The sequence below is a fragment of the Hyaena hyaena genome, unplaced genomic scaffold, assembly GCF_003009895.1.
Source record: "Hyaena hyaena isolate Hyena2069 unplaced genomic scaffold, ASM300989v1 scaffold_95, whole genome shotgun sequence".
NCBI classification, from domain to species: Eukaryota; Metazoa; Chordata; class Mammalia; order Carnivora; family Hyaenidae; genus Hyaena; species Hyaena hyaena.
In genome coordinates, this window is record NW_024080727.1 from 202,869 (window position 1) to 230,730 (window position 27,862).

Sequence of the window (27,862 nt, forward strand, 5' to 3'; positions counted from 1 at the left end):
ATACAGAGTACAGAGAAAAAGAAGAGTCAAGGTTAATGCTGAGACTTCTGATAAGTGCAACTGGAAGGATGGAAATGTCATCAAATAAGATCATAAAGACTAGAAAAAGCAGGTTTGGGAGGCTGACATCAGGAGCTAGTCTTGGACATATTATACATGAGGCTCATGTTAGACATCCATACAGGAGTGTTGAGTCGGCAGATGGAGATGTGAATATGGACTTTAGGGAAGAGGTCCAGATTGGATGCATTGATGATTATCAATTTAAGATGCCTTAAGCCATTGGTGCATGGAGCTCACAAAAGAGTGGGTGTAAATGCAGAGAAGAGAACCAGAACCAAGCTTGGGGCATGCCAGTGTTGAGAGGTCAGGGAGAAGGAGTAAAGGCAACTGAGAATAAGTGACCACTAAGAGAGAGGATGGTGTCTTAGATGCCAAGTAAAGAAAACATTTCAAGAAGGGACTGAGTAATTGTGAACTGTGTCAAATGCTATTTATAGGTTAGGAAGATAGCCAAAAACTGACCAAACTGGATACTCCAAAATCTTCAAGAAAAAAAAAAAAAGTATTTTAAGCCAGTTTTTAATGCAAAACAATTTTTAAATTCAGTTTTCAATGTTTTCATAAGGCCTTACCATTAAACACGAGAGCTTGCACATGTATTTATCTCTTCCTAAATCTCACTAAAATGACACAAAAGATAAGAAAGCTCTAACACCCAAGAACAAAGAGACAATATAGGTCAGGATGTGTCTCCTTCCCGCTCCCTTAAACTCTAAACATTTCCTGGAATCTACTCAAAGATGAATTTTCCAGCTAAGTCTTCAGGCATTCCAGAAGAATGGAAGCCGCAGAGATAGCAAAGAAAAGCCAGAAACCTCCCAGGACTATAGCAGATATGTAAGGAGATGACAAGCCTGGGGAGTGACAAGAATAAGTACATAAAAAGTAAAGTAAAAATAAAGACAAAGCACTACATTTAAACGACAAACTTCAAAATAAAAAGTACTTGTAATCTATTTTCATTATTATAAAACAGCAGAGAATGCCAGACTTCTTCTGCCCAATGCCTACCTGTGGCCAGGCAGGGCATCAACATTCACCAATGGTTTCTCAAGCCCTGGCCTTTCCTTATCTGTACTCCTTCTCAAGAATACACGCCAGGGGCACAAACTGGGCTTTTCCATCACTCCAAACTGCCTCCTCTCCAAAATCACAACGCTCAAACATTGCAATCTCAGACAGGAGATTAGGCATGTCAACGTAAATGGAAACAGTGGGGATCTCAAAGAGCCAGGGGTCAACAAGGTCAGACTCAGAAAGAGATTCAAGGCAGAATAAAGGGGGATAGGGTTACAGAAAAGTGTCTGAAGACACATAAATGCCTAATTCAAATAAATGCCTCTTTGAAGAAAGTAGTAAATATATTTTTTAATGTTTATTTATTTTTGAGAGTGAGAGAGAGAGAGAAAAAGAGAGCATGAGTGGGGGAGAGGCAGAGAGAGGGGAAGACACAGAATCTGAAGCAGGCTCCAGGCTCCAAGCTGTCAGCACAGAGCCTGACATGGGGCTCGAACCCACAGACCATGAGATCATGACCTGAGCTGAAGTCAGATGCTCAACCAACTAGAGCCATCCAGGTGCCCCAAAATTAGTAAATATTTTTTGAGTACATACTAGATGCAAAGCAACATGGTACAAAATGCTATGTGTCTTAGTTACCTACTGCTACATAATAAAATGTAGTAACTTAAAACAACAAGCATTTATTATTTCACACAGGTCAGGAATCCAGGAGCAATTTAGCTGAGTGGTTCTGGCTCAGGGCTCACATGAGGCTGCCGTCAAGATGTTGACCAGGAATGCAGTCATCTGCTTGACTGGGCTGGAGGATTCACTTTCAAGGTGGCTCACTCACATGGCTGTTGTCTGGAGTACCTCAATTGCTCACCACAGAGACTGTTCCATAGGGCTCCTTGAATGCCCTCAGCACAAGGCAGCTGGCTTCCCTCAGAGCAGCTGATGGGGCAGAAGACAAGGAGAAAGCCACAGTACTGTGTATGACCAGGTCTATAGTATATACCATCACTTCTGCCTTAGTCTATTCATTAGGAGCCAGTCACTAAGCCCAGCACACATAGAAGGGGAAGGAATTAAGCTTACTTCCTGAAGGGAAGAAGATCAAAGATTTTTCAAACCATCACGTTGCATACCTGGTTCCACAGGAATGATACTATAGTACACTGTTAAAATAAGCACACATGTAAATCAGTATAACACAAATTGGAATGTGGCAAATATAAGAAAAGTAGACATGCCATTGTAGACTTTATGACGAAAATTATAATTTAGCCAAGGATCAAACCTATCAGATGTTCCTCAAAACCTACTCAAGACATTAAGTCTAAGAGACTCCACTTGATAAAATCTAAAGTTTTATTTTGGTTCTTTTTTTTTAATTTTTTATGTCTTATTTATTTTTGAGAGAGAGATAAAAGACAGCATGAGCAGGGGAGGGTCAGAGAGAGAGGGAGACACAGAATCCAAAGACAGGTTCCAGGCTCTGAGCTGGTTGTGTGTGAGCACAGAACCTGACGCAGGGCTCAAATCCACAAACTGTGAGATCATGACCTGAGCCGAAGTCAGATGCTTAACCTGAGCCACAGAGGTGTCCCTATTTTGGTTCTATTTTTTAAAAATTTATTTATAGGGGGGCGCCTGGGTGGCTTAGTCAGTTAAGCGTCCAACTTTCTCTTAGGTCATGATCTCGCGGTTCGTGGGTTCGAGCCCCGCGTCGGGCTCTGTGCTGGCTGCCAACTCAGAGCCTAGGGCCTATTTTGGAGTCTGTGTCTCCCTCTCTCTCTGACCCTCCTCTGCTCACGCTGTCTCTCTCTCTTAGAAATAAATAAAAATATTTTTTAAAAAAATTTATTTATAGGATCACATTTCACAATTGCACTATTATTTAGAAGCCTTTTTACAGATGATTTAAGTCACCCAGTTTATTAAAGTTATTTACTGTAATATAAAAAAAGATGTTAAAATAATAAAGCACCACCAGTTCTCTACGTGTAAGAAAACTGTTAAAAGTAATCTTTTAGAAGAATAGCTGCTATATTACCTATGCTGGAAAGTTCCATTTTTAAATTTGTTTCTAGTTGACTTCCTCTGTGACCCCATAAAAGCAGTCTAAATAGATAATTAGTAATCGCTAGAACTTCAGTTCCCAATATCTTAAGATATGCTTAACATAATGTAAATTTAAATATAAATGTCAGTATCCACCAAACAACAGAGCCTCAAAACGCAAGAAGCAAAAGCCGAGGAAGCTTAAAAGAGAAAACTGGTAAGTCCTCATTTATAATTAAGGACTGCAGTCCCCCTCTCAGCAACTGAGGACTACTGGATAAAAAAATCATCCAGGGATAGAGAAGATCTGAGCAATACAACCTAATAGGATCTTACTGACATATACAGTACACTAACCCAATCTCAGTAAAATATAAATTATTTTTAAGCACTCATGGAACACTCATCAGATGAGACCCTATGTTGGACCATAAACCATGCTGCAAAATTTAAAGTAAGTGTCATCACACAAGTGTGTTCGCGATCATAGTGAAATCAAACAAGAAAATAATAATCACGTGGAAATAAAACATTTCTAAATAATCAACATGTCAAAAAAAATACCTCAAAGGAAATTTTAAAATACATAAAACTAAATGAAAATGAAAGCACAACATATCAAACACGTGGGACACAGTTACAGCAGTAGCTGAGAGGCAAATGTACAGCACTAAAAATGCTTATATGAAGAATGCAAAAACATCTCAAATCAATAACCTAACTTCCTACCTCAAGAAACTAGGGGGGGAAAAGAGTAAAATCAGCACAAAGCAAGCAAAAGGAAGTAATAAAGATAAGAACAGAAATTAATAAAATTGAAAATAGAAAAACAAAAGAAGAAAGCAAAAAAACAAAAGGCTGGTTCAATGTGAGGGTGGTGGGAAGAAGGTTCAATAAAACTGATAATCTTCTGGCAAGACTGACAAAAATAAGAAGAAAACAAAAAATTATCATAAATGAAAAAAGCAGTACCATTACAGATCCCACAGTCATTAAGAAGATAATAAGGGAAGACGATGAATAACTTTATACTCAGAAATCTGATAATTCAGAAGAAATGGACCGACACCTAAAAAACCACAAGTTATCAAAACTCCATGAAAATGAAATAGTTAATCTGAATAGCCTATCACCATTTTTAAAAAATTGAGTATCTAATTTAAAAGCTTCCAAAAGATAAATCTACAGGGCCAGAAGGATTCACTGCAGACTTCTACCAAACACCTAAGGAAGAATTACCGCTAGTCAAAATCCCTGCAAGGCTTCTGTATATATAAACAAAACTATTCTAGGGCACCTGGGTGGCTTAGTCGGTTAAGCACCTGACTCTCGACCTCAGCTCAGGTCTTGATCTCAGGGTCATGAGTTCAAGCCCCATATTGGGCTCTTGGGCATAAGTCTACTTAAAATAAACAAAATTTTTCTAAAGAATACATGGAAAGGCAAAGGAATTAGAAGAGCTAGATCAACTCTGAAAAACAAAAGAGAATAAAATGGGATGTATCAGTCTATGAGATTTCAAGACCTATTTTATAGATACACTAATCAAAACTGTGGTATTAGCAAAGATGAGTGGAATCCAGAATTAGACCCACACACATATGCCTAATTCATTTTTGACAAAGCAGCAAAGGCAATTAAATGAAAGAGGGATAGCTTTTCGAACAAATAGAGCTAGAGCAAGTGGATATCCATCAGCAAAAAAATGACATAAACCTCATACCTGACACAAAAATTAATTCAAAGCAGATCAGACACTTAATGTAAAACTATTAAATCTTTAGAGGAAAAAAGGAGAAAATCTTTAGGATCTAAGGGTAAGAAAGGATTTTTTAGATCTGACACCAAAGGGATAATTCACCAAAAGAAATACTGATAAATTGGGACAATATCAAAATTAAAAAATTTTGCTCTGCCTAAGGCCCTGTTAAGAGGATGAAAAGACAAGCTACAGACTGTAAGAAAATATCTGCAAACCACTTAATTGACAAAAGCTTAGAATATATAACATACTCTTCAAAGTCGATAGTAAAAAACCAAACAATCCAAGTTAAAAATGGGCAAAAAACAGACATTTCATTGAAGGTGATATTCAGACGGCTAATAGGCATATGAAAAGATGTTCAACATCATTAGACTTCAGAGAAATGCAAATTAAAACCACAATGAGCTATCACTGCAAATCTATCAGTTATATACCTATTTGGTGACAACATCAAATGTTAGTAAGGATGTGGGAAAACTGGATCACTCATACATTGCTGCTAGAAATGTGATATGGTAGAGATACTTTTGGCAGTTTTTTATAAAATGAAACGTGCAATTACCAGACCCAGCAATTACACTCTTGGGCATTTATCCCAGTGAAATGAAAATTCATATTCACACAAAAATCTGTATACAAATGTTCACAGTAGTTTTATTATAATAGCCCCAAAATCAGAATCAGCCCAAATTTTTCTCAACAGGTGAGTTAAAAACAAAACAAAACAAAAAACCCAACTGTGAGCTATCCATACCATGGAATATTATTCAGTAATAAAAAGGAGCAAAAAATTGATATAAGCAACAACCTGGATGGATCTCCAGGAAATTACATTGAGTGAAATAAGCCCATTCCAAAAGGTTCGTTCTGTACTGAATGCTTGATTCTGGGTTTTTTTTGAATTTTTAAAAAATGTTTTATTTATTTCTGAGAGAGAGACAGCATGAATGGGGGAGGGTCAGAGAGAGAGGGAGACACAGAATCCAAAACAAGCTCCAGGCTCTGAGCTAGCTGTCAGCACAGAACCTGACGTGGGGCTCGATCCTACAAACCACAAGATCATGACCTGAGCCGAAGTCGGATGCTTAACCGACTGAGCCACCCAGGTGCCCCTGATTCTGTTTATATAACATTTTGAAATGATAAAATTTTAGAGACAGAGGACAGATTAGCCGGATGTGTTAGGGGAAGGCAGAAGACTGCATGTGGTTATAAAAGGCAACATGAGAGATTCCTGGAGTATTTTTTTAGAGAAAAATATATAAAGGTTAGATAAGGAGAAATACACACTTTAAAGGCTCTATTCTCCCTCCACCCCCACCCTGCCATGAGCTTCACAATGAACACAATGGCCACACTATCAAAACTAAGGAAGAACTGGTACCCTGTGGTTACTTACCAATATATGGAAACTAAAATAAATACAAGTATGTTTTAAAAAAATTCAAAGCTCTATGCTCTATAAAATGTTAATTTTACAAGGTCACTAAATGTGTTTATTTTCAGGATCATGAAAGCAATTTCCTTAGATCAAAACCCAAACCTTCTGAGATGAATATCCTCTGTGGAGAATGACTTACATAATGTTGTTCTGCATTACATAATAATGAAATAATAGGGGGTTTCTTTCACCAGAGAGACGCACAACACATCATGGGAGCAACAGTATATCTGCATTTCTACCAGATGGTCCCTGTACCTTCACTACATCACCACTAGATTTCCATGAATCGTGTTTAAGAAAATCAGTAGGTCACAGCACTTTTACTCAGTTTTAGAATACATGGAAAAATGACAAGGGCATTCTCTTGCCATGCTGTTTTCAAAGGAAATCACATAATTACTTGGAAAATACACATTTAACCAAATTAAAACCACGTGCAAAGTGTAACCTTTTATATACATATAAAAAATATAGAAAGACAAATATATAGAGAGAAGTATCGAAAATTACAAAAAAGAGAGAGCCTACTGGCAATTAAAGGATGGCTTCTGTAGTAGGGTGCATGGTGTTCCTCAACAAGACACGGCTACATCCTAACCTCCAGCACCTGTGAATATGACCTTATGTGGAAAGTGTCTTTACAGATGTAAGTCAAGGATTAAGATAGAGACCAGCCTAGATGATCCCAGGGGGCCCTAAATCCAATGACAACTGTCCCTATAATAATGAGGCACAGAGAGATCTGACAGAGACACATAAGAGGAGAAAGGGAGGTGAAGACAAAGGCAAAGACTGAAAGGTCCCCAGCGAGCAATGCCCAGGAATGCTGGACAGCCACCAAAAACTGGAAGACCGTGATCAGATTCTCCCCTGCATCTCTTGGAGGGAGTATAGATGAATTTTGGCCTTCCATCCTCCAAAACTGTATGGTAACTGGTTACAAAAGCCACAGAAAACTAGTACACTCCCTTTATTAGAGAATGCAATTCACATACTTGCCAATCAAAGCAAAACATGAGAATCATTCTTTTAAATTCAAGATAAAACAGGTCTCAAAAATACCTTAAGATTTAGCTATCCAGAATCTAGCTTATGTAATCATGAGACCTCCAAAGTGGTTTTGAATCCAGAACAAATAAAAAAAAACTGAACAGAAAGGCATTAGGAGGACAGGAAAAAAAGTTTAGAAACAGTTTTTAATTCTGTTCAATGGGAAGCAGTATCACCAAAAAAAAAAAAAATCAAATAAATGATTCCCTGAATTAATAAGCCTGTAAAAAATAAGCCTAAAATTGGTAGAGTTCAATTGGTATCTTTACTATACACTAGAAACACTAGTTTAAAATATAATAGAGAAACATTGCATTCACAAAAGCATGCAAATAGGAAACACAGTATCAAGTAATAACTTTACCCAACCACCAATGGACCTATATAAAAACAAAGAAACAACAAATTATTACTATTTTTTTATTATTTGTTAATTTTTTTATTTATTCAGGAAGTCCTGAATAAGTGGAATATGTCCAGTTGCTGGGTGGATAACTAAACACTATAAGACACAAGACAGTCTCAAGATTGTTGACAGGTTTGATACAACACAAACACATATTTTTGAAGGATACTTAAATGAGTCCAATATACCGATGGCATAAAACTCTAGTGAGAAAGAAAAGATTTATAAACTAGTGGGTATGAAGATGACTAGATATGCCATATGTTAAAACATAATATAAAGCTGTAATTACTAAAATAAGGAAGAAGCTAAGTGAAACAGAATAGATAACAGAGAAATCAACCTTATTATTATGAGAATTAATGTATGGTAAAGCCAGCAACAGGAAAAGTAATATGCAATCAATGAACTTTATAATAACAATGACTAGTAATTGGGTTAAAAGGCAGTTGGGAAGCAATCACATCTTTGTAGCACACCATTATAAAAAAAAAAAAACTACAAATGAACTGAAGACTTAACTGTTAAAAATTAAACAACAAATAAGTCAGCAGGATATAAAAGAGAAAACTGACCTGACCTAGAGGCAAAGGTGGTGGGAGGGAGAGTGAGAAAAGAGAAGGGCTCTTAAATGCAACGGAAATAGAAAAAAATAGAAAAAGATTGATAAGGGAGCCTGGGTGGCTCAGTAGGTTAAGTGTCCAACTTCCGCTCAGGTCATGATCTCACAGTTTGTGGGTTTGAGCCCCGCGTCGGGCTCTGTGCTGACAGCTCAGAGCCTGGAGCTTGTTTCGGATTCTGTGTCTCCCTCTCTCTCTGACCCTCCCCTGCTCACATTCTGTCTCTCTCCCTCAGAAATAAATAAAAAACATTTTAAAAAATTTTAACAAGAAAAAGATTGATAAATTCTACTATGCTGAATTTTTATGCTAAAAAAAGAGAGAAACAAATGAGCTGGAGAAAATATTTACATAAATAAGAAAAAGGATTAGTATCCTCAATATCTAATAAACTCACTCACAGGGAAAAGGGCACCAGAAAAAAGATATTAATAACTAATATGAGAAATAAACCTTACAATTCAAATAAAAAGACAAAAATACACTTCAATTTAAAAGTGGACGAAGGATTTGAATAGACATTTCTCCAAAGATGATGTACATGTGGCTAATAAGCCCATGAAAAGATGCTCAACATTATTAGTCATTGGGAAAATGCAGCTCAAAACCAGGATGAGATACACCTTCCCACTCACTGGGATGGCTATAATCAAAAAGACCAATGAAAACAAGTGTGGGAAGGATGCAGAGAAATTGGAACTCTCATATGCTTCTGATGGGAATGTTAAATGGTTCGGCTACTTTGGAGAATAGTTTGGCAGTTCCTCAAATGTTAAATATAAAATTACCAGCAATTCCACACCTAAGAGAAACTAAAAAACATATCCCTACAAAAATCTGTAAACAGGGGCCGCCTGGGTGGCTCAGTTGATTAAGTGTCTGACTTTGGCTCAGGTCATATCTCGCGATCCGTGGGTTCGAGCCCCACATCAGGCTCTGTGCTGACAGCTCAGAGCCTGGAGCCTGTTTCAGATTCTGTATCTCCCTCGGTCTCTGCCCCTCCCCGGCTTGTGCTCTGTCTCACTCTGTCTCAAAAATAAATAAACGTTAGAAAAAAATCTGTAAACAAACATACATAGCAGCATTATTTCATGATAGCCAAAGAGTATACAAACAACCCAAATGTCCACCAGCTAAATGGATAAACGAATAAACAAAAGACAACATATTCATATGATAGAATACTGTTCAGCCATTAAAAGGAATGAAACACTGACACATGCTACAACATGAATAAGCCCTGAAAACATCATGTTAAGTGAAAGAAACCAGATGCAAAAAGCCATACATTGCATTATTCCATTCAGGAACACGCAAATCCAAGACTGAAATGTATTCTGCCTTTGGGGATTGGGAGACACTCCAGCACTTAAACCGGCCTACGTTAACAACAGAAGATGTCTAAATAAATAAAGTTTATTCTATTAAAGATGTTTCCATTGCTTTGACTCAGTAATTCTGCTTTTCAGAATGTTAAATATAAAAATAGCTACAGGTAGAAATATTAATCCAGTGACTGATTACACATTAAATCTCTTACTACCTGCTAGGCAGTTTAAGGGAAGGTGGGTACAGTGCCTCCTAAGACAAATGGTCGCTGAAGTATTATTCATAATAGCAGAAACCCCTAAGGGTGATGTCCAATAACCAGGGATTGATTGTGGACTATTTACTCAACATTAGTTACATTAAAATTACTTAATCATTAAAATGCTATTTGTAATAACAATGAAAGGTATGTTATTTTGTTAAGTGAAAGAAATCATATTAACATATATTTAATCACAACTATATGAGAACATTTTAAACCTATGTATAGACAAAACATTGGAAGGATCAAAGTGTTGACAGTTACTATCTTTGAATGGTGAGTCTATGGTAGTAATTTTCTGTTGTAGAAATTTTCCAAATTTTCTATAACGAGCAAGCTTACTTTGGGTAGTGAAATAAAACAAAAACGAGCTTTAAGAAAACTGAATCAAGAGGCAAGGCAACAGAGGTATGTGTTACCTGATCACAAAATATCTGTGGGCTCCTACCCCAGTCTACCAGCAACTCTAAGAGACAGTCTCTCCTGTCCCATGAATAACAAGCACCAGAAAGAATGCTGAAGGTAACAATCTTCCTGGGGGTTCCCACCCCCCAGCCCTTGTTCTAGGAAGTCACTTTAAATCTGTGTTCCTGAGAGCCCTCAGGGTTCCCTGGAGGTCACCTTGAAAGGGCAGGGGAGGAGGCAAACAGGGGTCTGCCTTCCAGCACCTTATGAGCCTGATCCTCTATATCTGAGCAGCTTGAAAGCTCTTTTCTTTGTCTCTTGCCTCCAGAGCCTCTCGTTTTACATTTGGAGACTTCATTTAAGGAAAGAGACCTTGTTACTACACTGTCCGTAAATCTCTGAGATGATTCAGGAATTACTAATGAATGTTCTGTACAGTTCCTTCCGGTCAAGTGATATGAAGAGGATCAGGGAAGGAAATTCTCCAAAGAGCAAGAAGAATTCTCAGGGACCAGCTGTTTTCATTTTACACTCAGAGTTTGTAGAAAGCAACCTGGATACTGCTCAGATTTCACGGTTCCTTGAAGGGAAAAGTGTGGGGCATAAGACAATGGGGTGTGTTGGCTTCTGAGAGCTATGGTGAAGGTCTCCCTCATCTGCCCCGCATCCTCAGTAAGAGGTGTTCACAATGCTCTCGCACATCAAAAGTCTAGCAGCACAAAGCACATGCCATTCAAAGAGGCCAAGGAAACACTGGACACATTTAAGAAAAATGTGAATTCATGAATTTAATGAATTCATGGACTGATGGGCTAGAAATAACATAGCCTCCTGGTACAAACCCTGGCATAGATATAAGAGATGGTTAATAAATGCTGGTTATCAAGATGCCACACTGCTCCAAAGGCATTCTTTACACCCAAATATACTTAAGATAGCTCAGTTCAATCCACCCCATCAGTTATTAAAATATGCCTCCTGTTATAACATGGTCTTTATCGAGGAGTACATCATCATGTCAGACTTAGGCTACTTTGCTCACTTTGGTTATAATCCTCATTATGTAGTGTATTTTATTTATTACTGTATCATTGTAAATATATGCATCATTTAAAAATTCTAACACAATAAAAATGTATGCTAGTATCAGAGAAAAAAAACCACTGCAATAATTTTACAGACAGGGTTTTTAGGCACAGCTGCCTCAGGGAAGTTTAGAGTGCTGTGTCCACAAAGCACTGGACTATTCTCTACTACATTATCATTTAAAGACACCTACTTACACCACTCAGGAGGATATTCTGTTGAGAAGGGCACAAAATGATGGATATGACTTGTCTACTCTTATTATACAAATTAAACTATATTATGCTGAGTGAAATAAGTCAGTCAGAGAAGGACAGACATCATACGTTTTCACTTACATGTGGATATTGAGAAACTTAACAGACCATGGGGGAAGGGAAGGAGGGAGGCAAACCACAAGAGAGTCTTAAATACAGTGAACAAACTGAAGGTGGATGGGAGTGGGGGAGAGGGAAAATGGGTGATGGGAAATGAGGAGGGCACTTGTTGGGATGAGCACTGAGTGCTGTATGGAAGCCAATTTGACAATAAATTATATTTAAGAGAAAAAAACAAATTAAATTATAATATGCTGCCTTTTCAGTTAGGAGGCTCTTCCCAAATGTTGCTTCATTTCCAAGATTATTATCATTATTAGAAACTATTCTGTTAACACAACACAATGGCTTTATTTTTTTTAATCTCCCTACTAACAGTGTTCATGCCTTTGAGTTTTTTTGTTCAGTATCTCTGTATCAGCAGTCTGATTTTAACATCTCAAATGGAAACAAATGTATACGAGCTGTAGTCCACTTAGTTTCCTATTTAAAAGATTCTGAGGGCTGCCCGGGTGACTCAGTCGGTTGAGCATCCAACTCTTGATTTCGACTCAGGTCACCATCTCACAGTTTGTGGGTTTGAGCCCTGCGTCCAGCTCCCCGCTGACAGTGTGGAGTCTGCTTCGGATTCTTTATAATCCTTTCTCTCCGCCCCTTCCCCACTTGCACATGTTCTCTCTCTCAAAATAAATAAACTTAAAACGACAAGATTCTGAAAGTGTGGGGGAAAAAAAAACCAACCCAGCTTTCAAAGACAGTATATACACTCAAGACTGAGACACCGGCAGAGTTGATGCAAAGACAAAACAGGATGGCCAAAAAAATTCAGTTTTACAGACAAGGTGATTTTTCCATTTTCATCCTCGAGTTTTAGATTTTTATTTACAGCAATATCAAAGTATACCTAAAATCTGAGTGGCTATGAGGTGGGGTGTTTGATTTTTAAGGTAAGAATGAAAAAAATGTATACTTTTGCTAAAGTCCTATCATTAAGATCAGCTTCAACATTATATGCAAAAGGTGTATCAGACAGCTATTATGATGATCTTGTTTATGGGTCTGTAATGACTGTCTAACTTAGGAAGCAAACTATTTTTCATACTGTCCACCTCTTCCTACATTGGGGATTAAATGAATTATATGGTTAGTTTTTATTTTTACACTTATGCCCAATGATTTTATGTCTCAAAAGAAAATATATTAGGGGGGGAACTCAATTGCAGGACCTCGCCATTTTGGCCATCAACCAAATGAAACTATAGGTGTATGTGCCTTGAAGGCAGACCCTCTACCTCACCCTGCTCTGTCCAACCCAGAACCCTGTGTCAGACATCACTGTGAAGGTGACAATGATACCTGCTATCTGCATCACAGTCCTTGCCCTGGGACCAGCCCCAGACCTGACCACATCTTGCACTCTGACCCCAGGTGTGAGTGTTCCTTTCCCTCACTCTCCTGGGAGTCCTGGTTTACTGTTCAGTCTTACATGCCTTCCTCTCCTCCTTGTTGCCTGGTTCCAGAATTATAGAACACTTCTCCCTCCTCAAGTCATGCAGAGGCACTCTTAGATTTTCACATCTAGGGGTGTCTGAGTGTTAGCTGGTTGCATGTCCGACTTCGACTCAGGTCATGCTCTCACAGTTTGTGAGTTCAAGCTTGCATCTGGCTTGCTGCTGTGTGTGAAGACCCTGCTTCAGATCCTCTGTCCCCCTCTCTCTCAGCCCCTCCCCTGCTCATGCTCTCTCTCTCTCTCTCTCAAAAATAAATGAACATTAAAAAAAATTTTTAAAAAGATTTTCACATCTATACTTATATGTGAAAAAAACATTTCACATTTGCTATAGGATAACACAAGTATGTGCACTGTTAGTACAACTTTTGGTTTGTAAAGTCATAAAAGAATATTGTAGGTAGAATCCTAGATACCTCCCAGTCCTTCTGAATCTGAATCAAGATGGAGGACACTAGGTACTATATATGCATTTTAGAAAAGCTCTCAAAGGGATTTATTTTTTCAATAACAGCCTCATTAAGACAGAATTCAGATACCATTAAAGTGACCCTTTTAAAGTGTACAATTCAGTGTGGTTTACTATATGCACAAAGTTGTTCACAACTATCATCATAATCTAATTCCAGAGTATTTTCAGGATTCCAGAGAGAACCTCACACCAATTAGAAGTCGCTCCCCATTCTGAAACCCTCCCTAATCTTCTAGACCCTGGCAACCATTAATGAACATTTTGTGTCTCTATGAAGTTGCCTATTCTGAACATTTCATATAAACAGAATGATACAATATGTGGCCCTTTGAGACCTGCTTCTTTCACTCAGCATAATGTTTTCAAAGTCCATCTATGTTCTAGCATGTATTCTATTACATGCTAGAAGAATATTCTATTGTATGGATATACTACAACTTTCTTATCTGTTTATCAGTTGATGGACACTGCGGTTATTATGAAATAATGCTGCTGTGAATGTTTATGTACAAATTTTGTGTGGACCAGTTTTCAGTTCTCTTATGTATCTATCCCTAGGGACAGAATTGCTGGGCCATATGGTGACTCTGGTTTTTAGGACTGCAAACTTTTTTTCCACAGCAGCTGTACCATTTCTCACCTGAATACCTGAGGGTTCCAGATGCTCCACTTTCTAGTCAACACTTGCTATTGTTGATCTGGACTACAACCATGCTAGTGGGTGTGAAGTGGTATCTCATTATGGTTTTATTTGTACTTCCCTAGTAACTAATGATGCGGAGCATCTTTTCATGTTCATATTGGCCATCTGAATATCTTCTTTGGAGGACTCTCTATTCAAGTCCTTCCCCATTTTTTAATTGGGCTGCCTTTTAAATGTTGACTTGTAAGACTTCTTTATCCATTCTGGACACTAGACCCTTATTAGATATGATCTGCAAGAACTTTTTCCCATTATTGTGAGATGTCCTTTCACTTCATTAATAGTGTCCTTTGAGATACAGAAGTTTGTAATATTGATGAGGTCTAATTTATTTTTTCTTTTGTCACTTGTGTTTCGGGTGTCATATCTAAGAAAATATTGCTTATTCCAATGTCATAAAGATTTACTTCTGTGTTCTCTTCTGAGTTTAATAGTTTTACATTTAGGTCTATAATTCATTTTGAGTTAGTTTATGGTGTGAGGTAGGGATCCAACTTCACTCCTTTGCATGTAAATACCCAGTTGTCCCAGCACTATTTGCTGAACTCCCAAGTGATTTTGATGTACCCTTCTAGTTAAGAACCACTGAATTCCAGTCGAACACCTCCAACATCTTTGTTTTACAGATAGAATTTTTAGGCCCAGAGAGATTAGGTTAAAATTGCTCTGCATTTGGAATAAAGGAAGTTATAGAAAAGGAGAATGCTTGATTCCTACTTCTTGGAATCTCAAAGTCTAGTGAAGGAGGCACACATTACAATGCAGGATGTTCAGGAATAAGAGCAGAAGTATGCAAAGTGCTGTAGGATCACACAGAAGGGACTGATTAAGTAACTGTCTGGTGATTTCAGATTCACAGGGAGGGTACTTCCAGGCAGAAAAGAAGCTGAATTACAAACGCCTTTTGACTGGAATGCTGTAGAAAGCATATAGAGTCACTAAATTAGCACAAAAGGGGAGGGGGTGATGGCAGGACAGGCCAAGCTGCACAGGGTCTGTATGCTGAGGACCAGGCTGAGCTCGACCCTCTCAGGTGGGCAATGAGGAGTCATCCCATGGTTTAACAGAGAAGTGCCACCACCAGATATGTCCTTTAGAAATTGACTGCTGTCAACATGGATGATGGGCCATAGGAGGCAGAGCCTGGAGGACAGCTTCAGGAGACTCTTGGGACAATTCATGACCAGGCTCAAAGTTGAGTTCTCTCCCTATCATCAGTTTTCAGAGGAAAGTGGCAGATGTGTGTTGTCTGGCTAGAAGAATGTTTTTAAAACATCTTGAACTTGAATACCTGATCAGGGAGGAGGGAGAGAGAAGCTCTCTCTGGATGGCCACAGCCCCAACACTCCCTCTTTAGACTTGCCCGGGGTGGAGCACCCATTTATGTTACTCCCTGGCCCCTGTGAGCATTTGAGTTTGCAACCTGGGCCCAAACTAAGGGCAGAAAAAATGGAGAGGGAGAGACTGAGAGAAAGAGAAAAGAGAGAGAGAGAGATACGGGAACATAAACTCCCAGGATAATTTGAAAGCGGGCTGCAATTGGCTCTTTGGTGGTGAAAGAACACAGAGAGAAGTTAATCTCTGCACTTCCATGCACCCAACCCACACCCCATCTCCCCAAGTGGCCACAAAGCTTTTGCTGAACTTGCTACTCTAAATAGCTTGTTGCACTGCTGGTCCCTGGCCTCTTGTGGCAATAACAAAAATAAAGTCTTTGAAAATGTCTTGTCTCACTGTGTTTCTTTAAATACTGAAGGCTTAAGGCAGAAAGCTTTGGCAAATGGACCTTGCAGTTCCCTGGGAAGCCAACGTTCTTTTAAACTACAGGCTTCAACTTCTGGAGATTCTGGTGCTAGTCTGGAGAAAGTTGTCTCGAGATTCTGGTGCTAGTCAGTGAGGTGGTATTTCCTTTTATTTGTCTTCAGCTGGTATCTCTCAGAAGATTTCTATCTCTCCAGATTAAAAAGTTGCACCCTAGATCCAATACAGTCCTCTGTTTTCTCCTGAACTTTGCTCACACCAGTCCTTCTCTCAGAGTATAAACTCCTTGAGGGCAGGGACTATACATTTTATTTGGTTTTACTAACACAAGAGTTTAACGAGGTTCCCGGCCCTTAGAAGGTAGTTATTACTGAGAATTGTACAGTTTCTGATTGTCAGGACTGTTACTACAAACTCTTGTTTGCTCAGCTTACCTTCAGGCCTCTGGGCCAGGTTCAATTCCACGGGCCTTCATCCAAATAAGAGGAATAAAGGCAGGGGAGGAAGGAATCCAGAATCTGAACTTGAAGGCTTCCAGATCTTTCTTGTGGTGCTGGTGATACATCTTTGAGTTCCTGCCTGTCTTATCACTATCCCCACATTTCTTATCAGTTAGCTACGTAGGGTGCTTTCTCTCCTACAGATCCTTTATACTTGGCAGTGTTTTTCCTTTGCTTTACAGAGTACTAAGTGGTGAACGTTTGTATGCTGATTTTTTTTACCCCTTTTAATTTTTTACTTTAAAAACACCTGTATTTTGTTTGCAAATCTCTTTTCTAAACTAACAAAAGTTATATAATAAAAAAGCAAACATTAAGCTAAATTTGGAAGGCTTAAAATAACCTCTTCTCCATCCCCAGGAGTGACACAAGACGGCCCTTCCAACTGTGATCTGAAGGTTCAGGAAACCATGACCACTCATGGGAGCCAAGATCTTCAAAATTTGCTTGAGTTGGAATCTACAAGTGAATTTTAACAGGATAAGCAATATGTAACAAGACCAGGAAACTATTCAAGGACAAGATTAGATGGCTGTTTTTCTTGGTTTTAGCTACACAAATCAACACCAATCTCTCCAATAGGGTTAAGAATTACTATTTTCAGCAGTTACTGACAGTAGCTGATGCCAAGAAGATATTAACAAAGAACATGGATTTAAAGCCTAAGTGCATGGGGAATGAAATAGGTGATTTTTACAAATGTTAATGTAAACCGTGCAGTTTATTCCATTCCATGTTGAAAATTTTACTCTACCAGGTCCAATGCAACTTCAAAACACTATTTTCCCAAAAGAATGGACCACGCCTTCCTTCAACTTCAAAGTGCCTTCTCTCTCTCTCTCTCTCTCTCTCTCTCTCGCTTGCTTTCTTTCAAGAGCACATGCAGGGGAGAGGAGCATGGGGGCATGAGAGAGAAAGAAAGAGAATATTTGAAGCAGGTTCCACACTCAGAGCAGAGCCCAATGTGGGACTCGATCCCATGACCCTGAGAACGTGACCTAAGCCCAAATCAAGAGTCAGACACTCAACTGACTGAGCACCCAGGGGCCCCTAGAGAGTCTCTGAAAAAGAAAGCTGCTGAATATCTGTAAAGAACTTAGAATATCATCACGTTCAGTAGTGCATTTTTTATTTGTAAGTATCGTTTTGATAAATATTTGTCAAACAAATGAATGAATATGTATAAATATGTGCAGCATCTGAAAACCTCTCACATGCACCAAGAGGAAAAGGAACAAACATAGGAGCCGTGGCTGCAAGGTGGATTAGTAGAGACACACACGTGTGACAATGTGTCACACAAGGTCTGAACTAGACATCATCACTGGTTCCAAACAATAAATGTAGCTGGCACTCAGGAGCCTCAAAGCTGTTGGAGAAATGACTTACAGAAAGAAGAGAAGTGAGGGGCTCTATCAGAGAGATAAACAGAATAGCTAACAAAATAGAAGCAGAGTGTTCAAGAGAACCGACGCCCAGTCCTGTTCAGATCAATTCCAATCACCAGGCACTGAGCTAGGAACTGCGGGAAACAAGAAGAGAAGCTGTCTGCCCTTACTCGGTAAGGAGACAAATAAATTTGCAAACAGCAATTGTGAAAGCATACTTTTACCATTGGCAGTTGGAAGAAAGGAAACATACAGCTGACATAAACTTTGATGTAAATACAGCTTTCTGTGTTTTTTCTTTTTCTTTCAGTGATCTGACACCTTCTCCTTTTCAAAAATAGCAGCATATTAATTCTCTGTTAAGTCTTCTCTTTGAAATGCGTGTTTATGTCTGGCATGACTTTATCCCCATGTCACCTAGTCCTGCCCCCCACATTCCTGTTCCTTCTGGCAACACCCACCTGAATTTCGACACATTTTCTCTCACAAATTTGGCATTAGCTTAAGTCATTAGCTATACTTAGAGCTTGCCTTCACCCGTACTAAAATATAAAGGGTAACAGCTATAACGTGTGTGTTTTGTCTGATGAAGAAAGAGTGTCCATTTTTTATCAGTATGTTGAAATACATCATTTCTGTATTTGAACATGGCTTTGACAGATGCGGGGTAGGATGAAAACTCCACATTGGTCGGGACACAAACAGGCAGCATTCTTCATTTTATTATGTGAACTCCCCACACAGTGGGTCAAGTGGAATTTGTGTGGGATCTTATTTACTATATTACAAAAGCTGTCCTTAGTGTATATTTTATGCAGGACACTAACAGGCTGCTTTTATGTAAGTCAAATGTCACATCAGAAAATAGTGCTCTGGAATGTTTGGAAAGCATTCCGATGCTTTTGATCCATTGAAAAATATTATTTGCTTTTCACGGCAACAAATTAACTGAAGGGGTAAGGTATGCTTTGTAAAAATAGAGAAGCCTTCTGGGTTGGAAGTGAACTATCAAGGAACCTGTGGATGCAGAGGAGACCGTCCATGGACTTTCCCCAGTGGCTGCCCTAACCGGAGACAGCCTGGAAGACGGCAGGGGTCCCAAGGGCACAAAGGCCTGCAGGGAGCCCCCACTGGTAGCCCTGAGCTTCCCGGGGTGGGGGTGGGGAAGGAGAACACCCCACTGAGCCTGAACACATCGTCTCTTGGTTTCTATTTTATTGGTATGGGTGCTCAAAAGGGTCTGTGCTTCTTACTGCTTCTCGGTTCCCTCAATTTTCCTGCAAAATCCGTTGAACTGGACTTTTATGACACTTACTAACAACAAATATGATCAAGTATGTATTATACCAAAAGTATAAAGTGGCAAGAGCCATTTCTGACTGGCACCAGAACTCTCCTGGACATAAGAAACTTCAACCCATCAAAGCTGACCAATGCCCAGATCAGGTGTATTGTCTGTGGCCAATAGTAGAACAGAGTTGTTTTATAAAAGCAAATGGTGGGGCACCTGGTTGGCTCAGTCAGTTAAGCATCTGACTTTGGCTCAGGTCATGATCTCCCAGTTTGTGAGTTCAAGCCCCACATCAGGCTCTGTGCTGACAGCTCAGAACCTAGAGCCTGCTTCAGATTCTGTGTCTCCCTTTCTCTCTGCCCCTCCCCTGCTCATACTCCATCTCTCTCAAAAATGAATAAACATATAAAAAATGAACAACAAAAAAAAAACAAATGGCAATTTGTGATCAAGAAATCAACCGGAAAAAAAGGATCATCTATGTGATAGTCATGACAAAAGGGTCAAGGGCAAAACTGTAAACCTGTCTGTTCAAATGTTATAGCAGGGATGCCTGGAAGAAGGCATAGCCTGCTTTCTTTCTGCATATCCCAACAGAGCCTATGTTTGCTCATGACAGGGGAGAAATGTTTTTTGAATAGAGCTCTCCAGCCTTGTACAACAAGTTCTATACAGGTATATATATTCCCTCAAAAATTGTCTCAGTGTGTAAAAAAGTTATTTTAATAACATTTTTAAGAATTAGCAGAGGATTAGAGCAATAGCTCCTAATTCTCTCTTTGTAATTTTCCAGGAATTAAAAATAACTGGTCAGTTGTAAGCCTGCCAATTCTGGCCAGTGGTTGTCCAAAGGTTTAGGATAAAAATGTAAAAAAATTGCTGAGGAGGCTTCTTTCCCTTTAGGGCGTTCTGATTCTTATAAAATCTACATGAGCTTGAATCTGCATGCAGCTTGGTCACAAGGCCAGGGCTAAGCTTGCTGCACTATCAGCGCATCAGGGAATGGCCAGCTCTGCTCTCAAACCCCCAGCCAAGCACAGTGTCCAGCGTAGCAACATGTACTAAAGGCTGATGGAAAGGAAGAAAAGGAAGGAAGAAATAAATCAAGAGAATAAAACGGTTAATCATGTCTGACACTGGCATACTCCAGGTTCCTAGTATTTGTTGTTTGCAAAACAGCTCAAATTTAAGTTTTGTGTTTTTTTTTTGAGCTTCCTTTAAAGACTGGTTCAGAAGACATAAGAGAAAGACTTTGCTGATGCTATTAAACTCCATAAAATTCTGACAAGAAAGATTTTCATCAAGGGAACCCTCCCCCCCAAAAGAATAATGAACAGAAACTAGTCCCAGCAGATAACAAAACATATTATGAAGCTTCAGTATCATAACAGTTTGCAATTGGAGAAGAAATAAAACATCAATAGATCACAACAAAAGACTAAAAATACGTATGAGAATTTAATTTACTATAAAGGTACATGGAAAAGGTATATTTTATACTATAATTGTAGCATATCAAGTAAAGTGATTACTCAAAATGTTCAATGCAACTAGGTAGCTATCTGGAAAAAATGAAGCCAGATTTCTTTCATTCCTTATAACAAAATTAATTTCAGATGAATCAAAGTTTCCAAGTATAAAAAGGAAGCTGTACGAGAAAGTGTTGGCAAACAGAGGATCTCAAAGATGGACAGGATTGTCTCTTTCTACGCAAGACATAACACAAAACTAAAAAAACAAATAACAAATAGGGAAAATATTTATATCACTAATACAAAGGGCTAACTTCCTTAATTTAGAAAGTGCTCATATAAACAAAAAATTTAAAAAATTAGCGGAATAACGAAGCACAGAAAATTTGAAGGAAGAAAAATACAAATCTCAAAAACAAACAAACAAAATATTAAAAAAATGCTCAACCTCACACATACTTGAAGAGGTAAAATCAAATAAACAACGAGATACTATTTCTTTTCCCCACCTCACTGCAAAACTCCAGGGAGGGCCTGGGTCACTGAGATACTGCTTGAGGGGAGTACACGTTACATGCAATATTTCTGGGGAATTCAGCAATGTTTATCAAAATTTAGGAAACATGAATCTCAGCAATCCCTGGACCAAAAAGAATTTACCCTATAAATAGATTCCATGATCTGAGTTTCCGCTGTAAGGTCAAGGTTGCAGAAGGAAGAGTGCTATTTCCAGGTCATCATCACACTGTAATCAGGTTCAATCCCACAGCCCATTCACACTGCTGATTATACTCACCAATGTACCCCTCAACGCCAAATCAAATGGGCACTGTCCTGACACCGAATGATTACGAAGCTCACCGCATGGCACTACTGACTTGCCACGGCCACAGATGCCTCAGCTCCAGCAAGTTGAAGGCGAGATGTTGTCCTACCACCTTTCTTATATAATATAGCCTGCAGAGGTATGTAAAATAACATTTACTGAATAAATGAACCAATGAATGAATGAATGTGTAAATAAGCTTAATTAGCGAACTGGAAATACCAGGGGGCAGATTAGACGGGATTGAAACACAGGTGAAAGATTAAAAAAAGAGAGAGATGAAACCTTAAAATCATTCTGTAGTAAATGTAACAAGGATCTTGTATGCAAAAACCGTTCATATATTAAGTATGCAAAATTATCTTACAATACATAGAGCTACAGTAGACTCTAGTGAATCTCACAAATTTAGCAAGTTGGGTTAGATTGGGTGAAACCAAAGACTCTTAAGCTTTGGAGACTAGCTTGTTAAATAACCATGTTCCTGTAAACAGGCAGGCTCGATTTATTGTGCCCCTGGGAAATTCTCTGGAATGAACACAGAAAATGCTTCTGATGATTAGCTCTTTTAGCTTGCGGCTGAATGTTGACCTAAAAGGGAAAGGCTCGCCCTCCAGATTTTACATAACGTGCCCTTATCAATTCCTGTTAGGGGAACTGTCCCTCACAGGGATGTGAAGAGACCTAACAAGTTCCGCCTCAGGAAGACATCCTGTGCTTCCAATACTCTGCGGCCAAACACAAGCCAACCTGCACCTGCTTGAAGACTTGAGAGAACAATTTTGAATTGAAGGCAAACGCAAAGAGAGAAGAAAGGATGGGGAAATTAATACAACCTACAAGTTTATTGGCTGATCTATTCAGACAAAGAGAGGAAACCAAGGTTGTGCATGTGTGATAACCTGCCCAAGTCACAAGGGAACTCAGTTGTGGCCAGACCTGGAGATCAAGAGCTTTCTTCCTCCAGCTGGGCCTTCTCCAGCCACTTCCTCAAATGCTGGCTTGAGTAGCCAGGAGGAGGCATTTACAAGAAGTTTGCACTGAATACTCTGTAGTATTTTTACCAGACAAAGGAAAGGAAAGATACTCCTCTAAAGGAGACACTGAACACTCAATTACAGCTGGTCATTGCAGCTGGTCTGCAGTTTAGGACTCACCTACTCAACTTACGGGTTATTTCCTATACACTTCTAAAAAATGATGCAAAGCAGGCAATTAGGTCAAAGAGGGATACTTCAAATATTGAGAGTAACAGTAAAATTCAAAGATTTTAATAAATGTGCAGAACGTTATAAAACGTAGGCATACATAGTGGGTTTTCTGGCTGTCGTAGCTAATCTTCAAAGATGACACCCTCCACTTCTACCATTCCCATGGAGAGAGAAACCTCCCATATTTAGCCCCTGCAGTCCCTTCCCCTGGAATATAGCAGAAGCAGAAGCTGTGGGGACTTCTGACACTGGATTCCTAGGAAGCCCTTGCAGTTTCCACCTGAGCCTCTTGGGACACTTACTTGCTAGCTGTGGGAGAAGCCCAACTATCAAAAGGCTCTCTCATGAGGAAATGCACACCAGTCACAGGGGAAAGCAGCCTGGAGAGAGGTGACAGTCGGCCCTCCGCTGGCCCAGTCATCACCACTGAGGCACCAGACACACACCACGAAGCCATCCTGGATGTACAGACCAGCTGAGCATTCACAGGAGTCCAGCCCAAATACCATCTGACTGCAGTTCCGTGACAGACCCCTGGTGAGAACCGCTGGCTCACAGGACCAGAATCAAGAGAGGGAAAAATAAATAAGCCACTCATTTCTGGGGTGGCTTCTTATTCAAGAATACATCATTGAAACATTAGCTAACTAAACTGTGAAAAAATATTTGACTGGATTTCTTGCTATGAGACATGAGGAATGTAAACAAGAAAGGTTAATAAACAATTACTGAGCTCTCATGCCACTTCTCTGAACAGAAAGCCTTAGAAATGCTTCTCTAGGGGCACCTGGGTGGCTCAGTTGGTTGAGCATCTGACTTTTAATTTTCGCTCAGGTCATGATCTCACGGTTCATGAGTTCGAGCCCCACATTGGGCTCTGCGCTGACAGTGCACAGCCTGCTTGGGATTCTCTCTCTCTCTCTGACCCTCCCCTGCTCACTCTCTCAAAATAAACAAATAAACTTAAAAAAAATATGTCTCTATTTTCTGAGGTATTTTTTTAATTTTTTTTTTATGTTTTATTTATTTCTGAGAGAGAGAGAGAGAGGCAGCATGAGCAGGGGCGGATCAGAGAGAGAGGGAGACACAGAATCCGAAACAGGCTTCAGGCCCTGAGCTAGCTGTCAGCACAGAGCCTGACATGGGGCTCGAACCCACGAACCTGAGCCGAAGTCGGACGTTTAATGGACTGAGCCACCCAGGCGCCCCTTTTCTGAGGTATTTTGAAGGAGGGTAGGTCTCAATGAGCAGCTCACAGCTGTGGAATGGAAGGCAGGTGGTTAACAGGGTCCACTGTGAGAGAACAAACCTTATGGGAAGGAAAGAGAACAATGGTGAACACTACGGGGTCCAGGAGGCTGTCAGCTGAAGGACTCAACAAGAGCACTTAGCTTTCAATCTGAATCACGTTCAGCCCTACTGGTTATTTCTCTTACAAACTCTGGGGTATTTATATGGTAAGCACAAATGCAGAATTATTTGTACTATCCTAGATTATGTGGCAACATCCATTTATTCTTTATTTTCTCTAGAATTAAAAAAAATTTAGATTTAAATCTTACTGTATCTCAATCAGAGATGATTATGGACTGCCTTGAACTCAAATTCAAATTGAAAATATAAAACAAAGATGAAGGCACAGGCTAGAACAGAAAATAAAAAAACAAACACAATTCAAGGATAGTATAATAGAAACATATTTCAGATATGGAGAAAGCTGGTACTTTGTGATAGGGGGCTGAGTCCCATGGATGTCTCATCCTTAACAAGCAGATGTGTACACCAGTCATTTCAAGGAAATCATTTCTGAGGTTCAAAACTGCATCTCAAATGGGCCTTGCAGGAGAAATGTATGTCACAGGAAACTGCAGGGGCCATGTCATTCTACGAGCACACACAACAGGGGCCACCTGTGGGTGATAGGTGACGCTCTGTCCTGAGAGTAGAGTGAATTTGGGGAATTTCAAGCAGCTCTGAGCATTTCTTTTGATGTCTATTTAGAAAAAAAATTCTTATTGAATAGGCCAACTCATTGTATTTTGCCAGATATACTAAATACCTATGAGAGAGTCCCTCTATCAGGCCTAAAATAACTCTGAAGAAACCATTAACAAAACAAAAAGACAATCTACTGAATAAAAGAATATATTTGCAAATGATATATCCAATAAGGGATTAATATCTGAAATATATACAAAACTACAATTCAACACCAAAAAACATAATCAGATTAAAAATGGGAAGAGGACCTGAACAGGCATTTTTCCAAAGAAGACACACAGATGGCCAATGGACACATGAAAAGATGCTCAACATCACTTATCATCAAGGAAAGCAAACGAAAACCACAATGAGATAGATATCACCTCATACTAGACCAAATGACTAGTGTCAAAAAAAATAAGAAATAACAGGTGTGGGTGAGAATGAGAAGAAAAGGGACCCTCATGCAATATTGGTGGGAATGCAAACTGGTGCAGCTCCTGTGGAGAAGAGCATGGGAATTCCTCATTAAATTAAAAATAGAACTACCATAGGATCCAGTAATTCCACCCAAAGAAAAGGAAAACACTAATTCAAAAAGATATATGCAACCCTGTGTTTATTGCAGCATTATTTATAATAGCCGAGCTATGGAAGCAATGTAAGTGGTCCATTGACAGATGAAAGGATAAAGATGTGGTATGTATATGAATGCGATATTACTCAGCCATAAAAAAGAATGAGATCCTGAATTAGTGACAACACAGATGTGCCTAGAGAGTATCATGCTAAGCGAAATAAATCAGACAAAGAAACACAAATACTACATGACTTCACTTATATGCGGAATCTAAAAAACAAAACAAATGAACAAACAGACTGATAAAAACAGAGAACAAACTGGTGGTTGCCAGAGGGAGGCGGGTGGGGAGAGAGGCAAATAGGTGAAGGGGATGAAGCAGTAGAAACTTCCAGTTATAAAATAAGTCACGATGATGAAAAGTACGGCACAGGGACTATGGGGAATAATACTGTAATACTGGTGTATGGTGACAGATGGTGACTACCTCACCTTGGGGAGCGCTGGGTACAGTACGGAACTGCCAGATCACTATTGAACACTAAAGCTGATGCAACACTGTATACCAACTATACTTCAATAATAAATAAAATACTAATTCTGGATATTAGTTGTTCCCAAATTCAAAGGTGACATCTCTCGCAGCCAAACCCCAACCCAGGAGCTAGAAACACCTTGGGGAAGAAGACCACTGAGACCCTGATGCAGGAATTTACTCTTTGGGGCCCTGCTCCTCAGGTCCCAGCATGGCCTGCCACACTTCTCAGTGGAAGAGCAAACTGTTCGTTGTCATGAGTCAGTTTCTTTTTTGCCATCAAATCAGAAACATAAAGAAAATGTAGAGGACTATTCATTTATGATTATGGCAATATTTTCTATACTTGATATTCTTTTTCAGTTTCAAGTTTTCATATTCTCATCTGGTAGATTCCAAACACGGGCTCTCCTTTTCTCTCAGCTGACTCCACTTGTGTAGATGAGGCCCTGGGCTTCGCGGCCTTGGTGGACTTCTTAGGGTTGTACCAAATAGGTAATTTTCTCCAGATAAAATCTAGAAATCTTTGTGGTATAAATGGAAGGTAGATCGTAACTTTTTATTTTGTTGAAAACAAGAAAAACATTTGACACTGCACAAAGTAGAGCATTAGAGCTCCTACCTAGTAGGTTAAAAAACTGAAATTAAAACAAAACAAAGGGACAGAAAGAAAAGCAGTTTTCTTCTCTTGCACCTCCTCCCTTCTTCCCCTGCCTCCTCTCCCCTAAAATGTACAACCCACAGGGAGCTTCTCAGTCACACAGTTTGGTGTTTAGACAAAGATGATATTGCACATTCAGGTTTCCCATTTAAGCCAGTCACCCATCACACCGAGATATCAGTAATGTAAAAAAGATTACATTAATAAAACAAGGAGGGTCTGTTTAGAGGTAACGTGTGTCATTTCTCTCAGAGAAGGAGGGTGACAGGCAAAAAGGACCTCCAGGGTGACAGCAGAGAGCTTGTCAGGGCTGAGGCTGCAGAGAGCCCGTCAGGGCTGAGGCTGCAGAGAGCCCTGTGAAGGCCCCACTGTGCGCTGTCGGAATCAATCAGGCACTTGGCTCACTGGAACTTGGTCCACACAGCAGTGGCGGGGAGCAGGGAGGGCCAACCTCACAAACAGCATATCGCAGTCACAGGACACGATCAGGACTGGCATCGTCAACTGTGAGACAAGCCTGCAACAGACGGCAGTCAGAGGGACAATGCCCTGGGTGAAAAAAGGAATCCGCCCTATTATGAAAGAAGAGAAACCTCAGCGAATCGTTGTCTCTGTTCTTTCTGGGCTGATGTAATGGCATTACTCAAAAATCCATGTTAATGACATTCCCTAAAACAAGTACAAACTAGCAAAACCACTGTTTTAAGCAAATACAGAATTTAACATTTTTGTCTATAAACTTGACTGTGAGCTTTTGAGACAAAAAAGTCTAGTTCCTTACTTAATGAGGAATGGCTTTTATTTATTTAAAAAAATTTTTTTAATGTTTATTTATTTTTGAGAGACAGTGTGAGCAGAGGAGGGACACAGAGAGAGTCACAGAATTCGAAGCAGGCTCCAGGCTCTGAGCTGTCAGCACAGAGCCAGATGCAGGGCTCAAACCCACGAACCACGAGATCATGACCTGAGATGAAGTCGGCCACTTAACCAACTGAGCCACCCGGGCACCCTGAGGAATAGCTTTTAAACACCACAACCTGAATGCACAGCAGTATCAGTATTACAAGTGTTAACTATTCTTGATGCTTCTAATCACACACACATACCACACACACACACACACACACACACACACACACCATGTGAAAAGTGTTGC

General features: G+C 39.5%; 1 long non-coding RNA gene across 1 annotated transcript in view; it reads right to left on the minus strand.

The window, feature by feature from the left end:
* Positions 1-1,650: 1,650 nt before the first annotated feature.
* The window catches only part of LOC120233681, a 35,347-nt gene continuing 9,135 nt past the window's right edge, over positions 1,651-27,862 (minus strand). Inside the window, exons 2-4 of the long non-coding RNA XR_005528890.1 lie at positions 21,707-21,867; positions 2,164-2,243; positions 1,651-2,019 (exon numbers count right to left, since the gene is read on the minus strand). This is a non-coding gene — a long non-coding RNA (uncharacterized LOC120233681). The remainder of the gene's footprint in view (positions 2,020-2,163; positions 2,244-21,706; positions 21,868-27,862) is intronic.